Below are 12,932 nucleotides of genomic sequence, written 5' to 3' on the forward strand. Positions count from 1 at the left end.
ACAAGGCCTGTCCCAGTGAGCGCAACCTGCAGGTCCTCCGAACTGCTCGCAGCAAAGTCCAACAGACTGCCAGGAGATGTGCTAACGACTACTGGCTCCAGCTCTGTTCCGAGATACAGATAGCAGCTGACACAGGCAACATTAAGGGGATGTATGATGGTATCAAGCAGGCCCTAGGTCCAACACAGAGGAAAATTGCCCCTCTGAAGTCTGCCACAGGCGAGGTCATCCAGGATCGGGCGCAGCAGATGGAACGCTGGGTGCAGCACTACTCTGAGCTATATTCCAGAGAAAATGTAGTCACCGAAGAAGCACTGAACAACATTGAGTGCCTGCCTGTGCTGGAAGAGCTTGACAGTGAACCAACCCTAGAAGAACTTCACGTGGCCCTGGACTCCCTTGCCTTTGGCAAGGCACCTGGAAAAGACAGCATCCCTGCTGAAGTCCTAAAATGCTGCAAAGAGATCATCGTCACTGAGCTGCATGAAATCCTCTGTCTCTGCTGGAGAGAAGGTGGAGTACCTCAAGACATGAGGGATGCAAACATCATCACGCTGTACAAGAACAAAGGTGACAGGGATGACTGCAACAACTACCGCGGCATCTCTCTTCTTAGCGTTGTAGGAAAGCTGTTTGCCCGAGTTGTACTAAAGAGGCTCCAGGTACTTGCAGAGAGCGTCTATCCAGAATCGCAGTGTGGATTCCGAGCCAACAGGTCCACCACTGATATGGTATTCTCCCTTAGACAACTGCAGGAGAAATGCAGGGAACGACGACAGCCACTCTTTATAGCCTTCATAGATCTCACAAAGACTTTCGACCTGGTCAGCAGAGACGGCCTCTTCAAGATCCTCCCCAAGATTGGATGTCCACCCAGGCTCCTCAGCATCATCAGATCTTTCCACAAGGACATGAAGGGCACTGTTGTCTTCGATGGCTCCACATCAGACCCTTTTGACATCCGAAGCGGAGTGAAGCAGGGCTGTGTTCTTGCACCAACCTTGTTTGGGATTTTCTTCGCTGTCCTGCTGAAGCAGGCCTTTGGAACTGCAACAGAAGGCATCTATCTCCGGACCAGATCAGACGGAAAGCTCTTCAACTTCTCCAGACTGAGAGCAAAATCCAAAGTCCAGCTGAAATGTCTGCGTGACTTCCTCTTTGCCGACGATGCAGCTGTCACTACCCACTCTGCCAAAGATCTCCAGCAGCTCATGGATCGTTTTAGCAAGGCCTGCCAAGATTTTGGACTGACAATCAGCCTGAAGAAAACACAGGTCATGGTTCAGGATGTGGACTCACCTCCCTGCATTACAATCTCTGAGCATGAACTGGAGGTTGTCCATGACTTTGTGTACCTTGGCTCAACGATCTCCGACACTCATTCTCTCGATACCGAGCTAAACAAGCGCATCGGTAAAGCAGCTACCACGTTTTCCAGACTCACAAAGAGAGTCTGGTCCAACAAGAAGCTGACGGAACATACCAAGATCCAGGTCTACAGAGCTTGCGTCCTGAGTACACTTCTGTACTGCAGCGAGTCATGGACTCTTCGCTCACAACAGGAGAGGAAACTGAGCGCTTTCCACATGCGCTGCCTCCGACATATCCTCGGCATCACCTGGCAGGACAAAGTTCCAAACAATACAGTCCTGGAACGTGCTGGAATCCCTAGCATGTATTCACTGCTGAAACAGAGACGCCTGCGTTGGCTTGGTCACGTCGTGAGAATGGATGATGGCCGGATCCCAAAGGATCTCCTCTATGGAGAACTCGTGCAAGGAAAGCGCCCTACAGGTAGACCACAGCTGCGATACAAGGACATCTGCAAGAGGGATCTGAAGGCCTTAGGGATGGACCTCAACAAGTGGGAAACCCTGGCCTCTGAGCGGCCCGCTTGGAGGCAGGCTGTGCAGCATGGCCTTTCCCAGTTTGAAGAGACACTTTGCCAACAGTCTGAGGCTAAGAGGCAAAGAAGGAAGGCCCATAGCCAGGGAGACAGACCAGGGACAGACTGCACTTGCTCCCGGTGTGGAAGGGATTGTCACTCCCGGATTGGCCTTTTCAGTCACACTAGACGCTGTGCCAGAACCACCTTTCAGAGCGCGATACCATAGTCTTTCGAGACTGAAGGTTGCCAATACAATACAGTGCACTGTAACTGTTTGATAGTATTATGCCAGGGACTAGATGGGAAGCCACTGAGACATGATTAGCCATGGGATTTATACTCCCTTTCTATGCTGAAGCCACTGTTCCTGACTTGAAGACGATTAGGAATAAAATAATTCAAAGTAAAACATTGTTATTTTAATATTTTTTAGTTAACAATAAAATAGAAGGATACTCTGGGTTCAGCTCTTGTTATTCCAAAATTTCACCCTGAGCTTCTGCCAGGAAACCAAGAAAAATGCAACCTATGGCATAAGTACATTTTCACAATGTTTAAACTGAGAGTTTTCATTATAGGTAATGAAATCTTCACGATCATTTTGTTGCAGGGGGGCGTGCGTAGATTAGATTCTTATGTATAATCATCCCAGGCTTCACCTTTGGACAGAACACCAGCTCTTACCATATGTCTGAGACAGGACACTGATGGAAAAAGACTGATTATTAGATATCTCATTGTTGTCTTCTTATTAACTGTTCTCGTTTGTTCAGATCAGGCCGCAGGATAATGATGTAGCATTTGGGAGAAAAGATGCAGCCTAGTAGCCCAGCACTGGAGGCCAAGATGGAGAAGATCTCCACAGCCACCATGGCTTTCCCCCTTGTGCTCAGGTAGGTTGGCACAAAGGACACCCAAACGCTGCAAAAGACCAGCATGCTGAAGGTAATGAATTTGGCTTCATTGAAACTGTCTGGCAGTTTCCTGGCTAGAAAAGCCACACTGAAGCTGACAGAGGCCAGGAAGCCCATGTAGCCCAGGACAAAGTAAAACATGGTGGCCGAACCTTCATTACATTCCACTACAATTTCTCTAACCTGTGAGTGCATGTCCAGCTCGGGGAATGGAGGAGAAACAACCAACCAAGCAGCACAAATGCCTACTTGAAAAAGAGTGCAGGATAAGACAATAAAGTGTGCCAATCTTTTCCCCACCCATTTCCGGAAAATGTTTCCAGGCTTGGAGGCCATGAATGCCACCACCACTGTGATGGTTTTGGCCAAGATAGATGAAACAGCAACAGAGAAGATGAGGCCAAAGGCTGTTTGCCGAACAAGGCAGGTTGTGTTGGTAGACTTTCCGATGAAGAGCAATGAGCAGAGGAAGCAAAGAAGGAGGGAAGTGAGGAGGACATAGGTGAGGCTGCGGTTGTTGGCTTTGACGATGGGAGTGTCTCTTTGCTGAATGAAGATTCCCAGCACCACAGCTGTGATCACAGCAAAGAAAAGAGCCAAGGCAGCTAAAGCCAAGGCAGCTAAGAGCCAAGGCAGCTAAAGGGGTTCTGCATAAGATAAAAAGGTTGGTGTCTTGGGAATGCATCCATCTTGGTGCTTGTTTGGGTAATGATCTTCCATGCAAGGAATACAGTAATCCATGTCTGGAAAAAGAACACATACCACCTTGAAGCTACTATAATTGTTACCAGGAACGACTACCTGTTCTTCCAAGAGTGTCAGTGCTTTTGACAGACTAGCAGCCCAATCTGATGGGCCTGCTGTGCTGCTGGAAGGGTGGTGGTTGGTGGGAAGAATGGGTAGGGGGGTGGGAGGAACAGGGTAGAGATCGGAGTGTGATGGAATGTGTGTCAAGGATGGGAAGGGGGCATTATCAGCTGCAGCATCTTTTCTGATATCCTATCCTTTTTCCCGGCCTCAACCCACCCAGAGGCAGTCCTGGAGAGGGTCAGGGGGGCAAAAGCCCCAGGTGCCATGCCTGTGGGCCCCGTGGGGGTGGAAGCGCTTTGCCTGCTGCAGCACTGCTGCTGCCACCTGCCCCTCAGAGCCATTCTGGGGGCAGGCAGAAGCCCCGTGCTGCATTCAAGGGAGATCCGGAAGCCTTCAGAGTTCACCAGAGTGCCCCGTTTAATGGTGCTCCGGAGCACTCAGAATGCTTTCAGAGCACCTAGGAACATTGTGTGAGGCTTGATAGGGTGCGCCAGTATCCCGGGGGGGCAGCGTGTTGCAGGGGGTGGCATGTTGTGGTCCCAGGGCAGCACAGGGGCCAGGTCTGCAACTGAATCCAGCTTGCCAAGTCTGTTCGGACCTGCCCCAGCAAAATTGTCCCCTCATGGCAGTGTACCCCTGGGGCAAGGGAACCAAGAATCTCGCTGAGACATCTGGGACTTCCCCTTTCGGGATGCAGGGTGTGCTCCAGTGGAAGGCTGCTCCAGAGGGGTTAGATAGGATTAATCCGATTCAAATTTCTGAACTATACACAGCTTACCGATTTGATCTGAGATCTTCCCTTCTGGACACGGAGCACAATCATAGCAGCAAAATTTCTCCCCTTCCTTCCTTTTCCTGCTGGAACCAGGTGGGCAGTTATCATTACAGAGAGACAAGGGCGGCACCTGTCCTTAAATCGAGGAAATTTTAGCATTAACACCAAGCATGTTTGGGGAGTTTTGGTGTACAAATGATGTGCCAATTATGAAGAGGGGTGATGACAGTGTATAATACTATCCTTGAGCTCACAGGTGGCACATTTGGTCAAATGTACTCAGAATTATTTATGACATAAACACAAATAGAGGATGATAACAGTTTCCACACTTGGATGGAGCCCAGGTGTATTGAGGTCAAGAAGGAGGAGGTAGCAATTGTTTCCTTGACCTGGCCTTTACAGACCCATTGAGTCTCATTGGACCTTTGCCAGTTACAGGTCTGAGTGGACTAAGAAGGATGAATCAAGGCTAGGAAGGGGGATCAGATTTTGGGAGCAGTGCTGCTGCTGACACCATCCCTTTCCTGGCCTTGATCTGCTCTGCTCCTTGCTTGCGTCTCCACCCCATTCTGCCCACTTGCCTCCTTGTTCCACTGACTCCCGAGCACTGTCCACTCCTGTACCAACTTACCAGTGCTGGGGTTCTTGTGGTGGCTACCAGCATAAGGGTCTGGTCTCTCCTTTTTTACAGTGGCAGCTAGGCCGTGTTCTACGGTACCTTGATATTTGCAATGCCCATAAAACACACCCAGTTACCGGAATAGGCATTCTGGCGGGGGAGAGGACCAGTAGGATTGGGCCACTTATCTGACCATGGTGTTTTTGAGCATTGCGGGGCTGGGGATCCTTCTTTTCTGTCACTTAACAACCTTGTTCGCTCCTAGGAGATGACTTTTCTCCACAGGGTTCAAATTGCTGCACAAGCAAGGTGCAGTCACACATGGAACTTTTCAAGGATCACGCAAGCCTCCCTGACAGCTCACTTGACAGTGTGGGTAGGGATGAGTGGGCTGACAATAAAAGGTGAGGCTTCTGCTTGAGTCTTGGGCTGGCAAGCTGTTTCGGTAGCCTGTATTCAGCTGATCACTTCCAAAACTCAGGGCCCAATCTTATGCTTATTGCACCAAGCCATGCTGTGTTGGTTCTCTTCTTACACTGGCACTGACTGCCACGAAGTAGTCAGTGCAAGTAGCAAAACATCAGGAGAGGCAGGAGGTGATGGAAAGTGGGCAAATGGGGGGTGGAGGGGTGGAAGGGGCAGGAGATGGAAAGATTTGGTTTCACTGGATATCTTAATCCCCTTCCTGGACCTGATCCTGCACACAGGTCAGTACAGAATTGTGACAGCAAAATAGATGTTGAAGGTCTGAATATACCCCTCTGTGTTGTGGATATTTACCTCTGTGTAAAGGAACAATTGTTCCCTTACCTAGAGAAGACCTCTGCAACTGACCCCCACCTTAGGATGCAGCGGTTGTAGTTTTGGTGCTGCTGCATCCATGAAGGTGGTGATGAAAATGATAAGGTTGGAGTAAATGTACCTCTAAGGACTGCAGGGAAATGTACAGGTGAGTAGGAACTGGACCCCCAGACACCCACTGCCACCTACCTGTGTCTCTCTGCACATAGTCAAACAGAATTTCAAATTTTGTCTGGAAATATTTATCTTGCAAAAAACAAGATTTCCCAACCTGAATAAAATAGTCAGGCCACTCAATTCCATCCACATCAATGGCAAATGTTACGCCTGAATCAGCCTGAAGATTCAAACTCCCCACTTTGACTCTGACATAGGAGTCATTCCTGAAAGTGATCAAGTTTGTAATATCGAATCCAGCCACTAATTCTCCATGTTCGTTGAACTTAATTTCATCACCACAGCTGTTGTTGAACGAGAGCCTCAGAAGAGGTGAGTGGAACTGGGTGGAAAGAGGCATGAAAGCATCAGGTTTAAAACCTGCAATAATATTCCTAGTAAGCTGTTTTAAACTGAATCCCCTAAATGAATTTCCTTCTTAGAGTGAATAGGGTTTGATAGATTATTCTTTTACAAGATATTTTCGACCATAGCTTCTTTAGGGACCATGTAAAGGAAAGATCATAGCCAGATTCTATGCCAATTAATTGCATGAGTTGGTTATGATGCTGATTGGGAGAACTTGTGGAAAAAACCACGTGTCCTGGTAGAGGGAGGGGTTCTCAGCATCTATGGGCTGATCCAGGGCAGTAGGGACTAGTGGTTAGCACACTCATGCCTTTCCTGCCCCCCTCTTTCCCCTGCTTGGACACTCAGCAGAATGCAGAAAAGCTTTGGTACAGTGTCACCTCTGCCACCAGCCAGGAGATCAGGCTAGAGAGAGGGGCTAGCTGGGCAAATCCCCTGCTTCAAACAAAAAATTGAACCTCTGTGTTTTCTATCAAAATCATTCTCATACTAGCACTTGCAGAGGAAGTAGTTGTGACAATCCATAGTGCTTCCCATTCCACAGACTGTGAAGACTCAATGTTCATGTATACTGTAAACAAATTACTAAAAGTCTAACCAGAAAGCGAAAAATGAAATGGTCGATAAAGGTAGATAAAGAGGAAATAAACTTGCAAAGGGGTATTCCCAACTGCACTTACAATTTATGCCAGCAGATGGTGGTGAGGCACTTCGTGTTGCAAGTTAAAAGGACCAGCTGCAAGTTAAATCTGAGGACATAAGAACAGCCCCGCTGGATCAGGCCATAGGCCCATCTAGTTCAGCTTCCTGTGTCTCACAGTGGCCCACCAAATGCCCAGGGAGCACACAAAACAGCAAGAGACCTGAATCCTGGTGCCCTCCCCTGCATCTGGCATTCTGAGTGAAGAAGCATGTTTTTTTGTCTGTCCTAACTCTCTCAACACTCAATTTTAGCGGATGTTCCCTGGTTCTGGTGTTGTGTGAGAGGGAAAAGAGCATCTCTCTATCCACTCTGTCCTTCCCAGGCATAATTTTGTATGTCTCTGGGCGCAATCCTAACTCACTTTCCAGCACCAACATAAGGGTAATACAACTTTGAGGTAAGGGAACAAACATTGCCAAACCTTGAGGAGGCCTCCGTGACTGCTCCCAATCTGCAGGATGCAGCACATGCCCCACTAGCACAGCTATGCCAATGCTGGAATATTGGTTAGGATTGCGCCTTCAGTCATGCCCCCCCTCATGTACCTCTTTTCTAGGCTAAAAAGACCTGAATGCATTGTGGAAGGACTACAAATGGCAAAAAAAACATAAGCACTGATGATCTCTAGCTAGACTTATTCCTGCCTTTTTAGGGTTACCCAGTTATCCAACATTTTCACTCATCTTCAGTGAGTCCCTTCCACCCAGAGCCCACTACATGGGCTTTGGGCTGCTGGAACAAAGAGAGCACTCCTTCTTGTCAGCTTGGAACTTTTAGTGCTAGGTTTTAACACAGTCACTGGTTTACCCGGCGAAGTCTTTCCTTCCCGGAAGCGAACTGGCAGGAACATGAGCCAAGCAACTAGTTCATTCCTGATTCAAAGTTTCAGACTCAATTGGAAGAGAAAAGTTAAACAAAAATGATGTTTTGCAGAACAAATGGCTGCAAACCTGCTGCTCCCAGCATCTGAATGGCACAGCAACTTCCCCCAAACATGAGAAAATGCAGAGAAAATGCACAGAAAAAAAACAGGGGAACACAACCAGTCAGCTATCACCTTTCAGGAACCTGAGGACTCACAGTAAAATGGTAACATTGGATTGACAGGATTACCTGCCAGGGCTCCATGTGCAGTCTTTTTCCATTCCCTATTTCTTCATATCTGGCGCTGGGGGAAGGCAAGAGATGCAAGGCATGTGCCACAGCATAGACAGCATTATAGATACTATAGCTGTGGCCTGTCATGCTCATTTCAAAAACAGGTGCAGGGAGGCTCTCCAGCTCCTCCTCTCCGGTACATTGTCTTCTACTCCTTGGAGGCACACCAAGTTTTGGGAACGAACAGCCAAATGCATGCTCCCAGAACATCTTCATAAAGCCATTATTTTTATCCTCCAGAGGGTCTATATTCTGAAGAAAGTCTATGAATCCAGGAGGCTGATTGGAATGAATTGAAAAGGAAAGAGCACCATGGAAGAGAGCATCACGGAATGGCTGAATATAAAATATCTTGAAATAGATGTTGCTTGTAAAGTCAATCTGGGCTGTCATAATCCACAATTTACCTTCAGGGGCTTTAAATCCCTGAGTGACTAGAGGAATCATATTTATAGCACACATAGTGGTCATCAATATTACAATATATGGAATGTCCCCATAGAAAACAATTGCATTGGCTTTACTCCCCAGGAACACTGGCATATTGTTCACAAGTTCTTTGAAATATTCAGTTATTGTCACAGCATGAATTATCCCTTTACACCTTTCAGTGAAAGCTGAACAAATTCCATTTTGGGACAGCATGGGTTCCAAGACCTGTAAGAAATGTTCTCCAGCTTCATTATCCATAGCAAGGAGGCCGACCCATTTCCATCCAAAATGCAGACATAACTGGACAATTCCCCAGTACTGAAGGGCTTCATTGGGGACCATGCGATAAAAGGAAGGGAATTTGGAATTGTCGTTCTTTCCTGGTTCAAATGAGCCATAGGAAAACTTGAAAATAGAATCCAGTTACTTTAGGCATGAAATAGGATTATTTGAAATTCATATTATGTAGTCGCCTAGAAATTAATTTCTAACTCACTTTTTTTTAAAGATTGAAATCCTCATGGCTGCTTGGATTGAATTATAAATGTACTTTCCAGTCTTTAAACTGTTTAAAGAAAAACTGTGTATTTTGTCCCACTTCTACAGAAGAAAATTCTGTTTATTTATTTTTTATTTTTTTGAGAAAGACAAAAAATATTTAGGAAGGCTAAAATATTTGTGCCATCTGATATACTCCAAAATAGAAAAATTTTTAGATTTCACTTATCTCTTTATTCCTACATATATTTTATCAGAAGAGAATGTTCCTGCCCTGAGTACCTGATGACACATCTAATCATAAAATAAGGGAAGAGCGACTTGCATGTGAAATGAAGAAAAGTGTTTGTGGTCCTCCTATGGACATTTCTTACCTGTGGAATTTTGAAAAGACCTAAGGTATTTGCCATATATGAGGAGATATCGGAGTAAAGTCCACCAACGGCTCCAATTAAATTTTTCTTGGAGCCACAGTTGTAGTTGGGGATGAACCTTGGTGACTGAAAGAGCAGGCCAAGAGTATTGCGATAGGTTGTCCTTGCAACACTGTAGCTGTCATAGATATGAAATCCCAGAGTGATATTGGGCAAGATTTCAGAGTTTTCATTGATCTCGTCTATTGCAAAAGCCAAGGCCAGGATGTGCTGGTACAACCTTGTTATCATTCTGCAAAGGAAGTGTCTGACAGTTTTAAGTAGAATCCAACAGTGTCTGAATACATTTTAGCAACTAACTGGCCCTCAAAGGCTCTAAGAGTTTGAGCTGCTTGGTAGTGAAATGAGGAAAAAAAATCATAGAATCCTAGAGTTGGAAGGTGCCTAATAGGTCATCTAGTCCAAACCCCTGCCTTAGGCAGGAAATCCTCTTACAGTACTCCAACAGGTGTTTGTTGAGCCAGTAAAGGTACTTGTGACAGAATCTACTCGAAATCTAGTTTGTCATAGTTGTTCTCTGCTGAAAAGAGCAGGTATTACTGTTTACATGAAAGATATTTCTGAAGTGAGGCACAGCCCAGTCTGCAATCTAAATAATATTTGTAATTTATCAGCTCACACAAAAACACACAGAAAGTCATTATAGAACCATCTATTCAGAATGGATGGCACTTTTCCAAGCTTGTGAACCAAATCAGAAATCCAACTGGATAAAATTTTCAATTTTGAATGGCGAACCTGCAATAGAATGGAAGGGGCAAATGCCCTGGGCACAGAACCTTGTGCACCTCTAGGACCACATGGAATATCTGGAATGTCCAAGCTATCCAATCTATTGGAGCCTCTCCTTGCGGTCCAAAAATTGGGAAGAGAGATTCTCAACTATAGTGCTTTCTCTGTAGAACATTTTAAAATGGGGATTTTCTGCCTGAGGTGCTCTCTGAGCTATATCGTTTAGGGCCCAATCCTATGAACTTTCTAGCACTGATGCAGCCATGCAAACACGGCATGCACTGCATTCTGCAGTGTGAAGGCAGTCATGAAAGCCTCCTCAATGTTAGGGAACATTTGTTTCCTCACCATGGGGTTGCATTGCGCTTGAATTGGAACTGGAATGTTGGACAGGATTGAGCCCTTAGTCTGGTAACTTTCAGGCTGGCCAAAGAATCCCCTATACATAATAACCCGGTTTCTATGCTATTGGAAGAAATGACATCAACTGAAAGCCTAATCCTATGAATGCCTACTCAGATTTAATCCCAGTATAGTCAAGGGAGCTTACTCCCTGGTAAGTGTGGATAGAATTGCAGCCAAAATCTAATTTATATAATAGACAACTAGAAGAGTATAGTTGAGAGCAAGGCTTCCTAAGGCTTCCATGGTCACTAGACAGGAAACCAAAACACGACAGGTAATAAAAAGAACTCTATGATATTATATGTGAGTTGAAATGCTTTTTACTACAATCCAGAGGGCACAATGCTAACCAATATTCCTGCACTGGCATAGCTGTGCCAGTGGGGCATGTGCTGCATCCTGCAGTTGGGGGGGAAGTCACAGAGGCCTTCTCAATGTAAGGAAATCTTTGTTCCCTTACCTCAAAGTTGCATTACCATTATGTTGGTGCTGGAAAGTGGGTTACGATTGCTCCCAAAATGTCATTTTTGAGCATAGCATGTATGTCTCTTTGTATGTCTTTTAACCATTTCAAATGCTAAATTGTTCATAGTTCATAGCTGTTCATTAAAGACCCCAAAAATTTCATTTTGCACAACTCATTTCCCCCCTCAAAAAGTGCACAACTGATTTCCCCCCAAACTGTCAGATCTGCTGCGGACATGCCAAGATGTAGAATGCCAAAAATATATATTTGACTATTGGAGGAGGAGGTGAGAGAACTCCTTACATTGGTAATTTTTTAATCTCTTGCTTAGAAGGATGTTTTTTGAAGGAAAATTTCGGAGACATGTAAGCGATACTAGATACGATCCCACCAATAAGAATCTCTCCTGGCTGGTACCACTCATGTCGGATAAGCATGGGAACATCCCCCGCACACTTCTCAGCATGTGCTTTGCACACCATTGGAGGTAGCAATAGCAACAGCAACAACAGCATGATGGATAAGCCTCCCTTTCTCCTCAATCTCAACCATGCTAAAAAAGCCAGAATTGAATCCCTGTTCCTGGAACTTGAAAGGCTGGTTGAGAGGAAAAGGATGAAATGGACAGAGCCCTGCCTGTCAATAGTCCCTAATCTGAGCTGGGAATTTTACCCTACAGTTTTTATAACCACTCTCAGGCTTGCTCACTGATATTTTTCTTGTGTGTGCTTGGAAAGAGCTTTGCCCTTGGGAATGGACGGCAACGATTGCTGAAATTACAAGGGAGTACATTATTTTTGCGATGTGTTTTTCTTACTTCCTCGTGGTCAAAGGAGGCAAACCTGTTTGCTACTCAACAGTTTCAGACTCACTCAAAGTGATCAGATACAATAGGAGATGATACAGTAGAAGATACATCTATTGTATCATCTCTGTTTATCCAGAGGTTCCCAAACTCTCTGGGAGTTTGGAAACAGGGGAAAGTGCTTGCGGGTGGGGGCAAAAGCAGTGACGAGATTGCCGCAATCACATCGCTGCTGGGGATAAAAGGAGTTTTTTAAACTCACCATTAGCAGTGATTTTCTGGGGAGGGGCTTCAGGGAGCCCGTGGTCCCTTTGCTGGGCTCCCCACATCTCAGAACAACTAAAAATAGCAATCGCGGCACACTTCCAGTTTGCAATTGCAAATCCAAAAGTGGGTTGGGATAGGTATTTTTAGTTGTTCTGAGGCTTGGGTGGTCTCCGCACCACCTAGTGGGCCGGCAGTGCTAATGGTGAGTTGAAAAACCCTTTTTATCCTCGGCAACAGCACAATCGTGGTGATGATGTGGCTTCCTTCACCATCGAAGTGACCCTTAAGGGGACAGAGATGGGGCTTCCCTGGCTGGGATGTAACAAAATCCCAGTTTGAGAACCTCTGCCTTTAACTGTTGTGTAGAAGAGGTGCAGCTTTTTAAACCCTGCCATGTTGAGCTGGACCAGCCCAAATTCTCTATTTTGCAAATTTAGAATTGTCCTTTTGCAATTTCATGCTCAGGAATTCTTTGAAAAGGTCGACAGGAATGTGGATGCAGGAGAACCCGTGGACATTATATATCTGAATTTCAGTAGGTGTTTGACAGAGACCCTTATCAAAGGCTGCTGATAAAACTCCACAGTCAGGGATTAAAAGGACAGGTCATTTTATAAATTAGGAACTGTTCAAAGACCAGGAAATATAGTGGTTGTCAATTTGCAAATTTCAGAGTGGAGAGAGGTGAAAACAATGT

The 12,932-nt window shown here is 45.7% G+C and overlaps 1 pseudogene; it reads right to left on the reverse strand.

Moving 5' to 3' along the window:
- Positions 1 to 2,622: 2,622 nt before the first annotated feature.
- On the reverse strand, positions 2,623 to 11,678 carry LOC136653702 (vomeronasal type-2 receptor 26-like; annotated as a pseudogene).
- Between the last annotated feature and the right edge of the window lie 1,254 nt (positions 11,679 to 12,932).

The sequence above is a fragment of the Tiliqua scincoides genome, chromosome 5 (genome assembly GCF_035046505.1).
Source record: "Tiliqua scincoides isolate rTilSci1 chromosome 5, rTilSci1.hap2, whole genome shotgun sequence".
In the NCBI taxonomy this organism is placed as follows: domain Eukaryota; kingdom Metazoa; phylum Chordata; class Lepidosauria; order Squamata; family Scincidae; genus Tiliqua; species Tiliqua scincoides.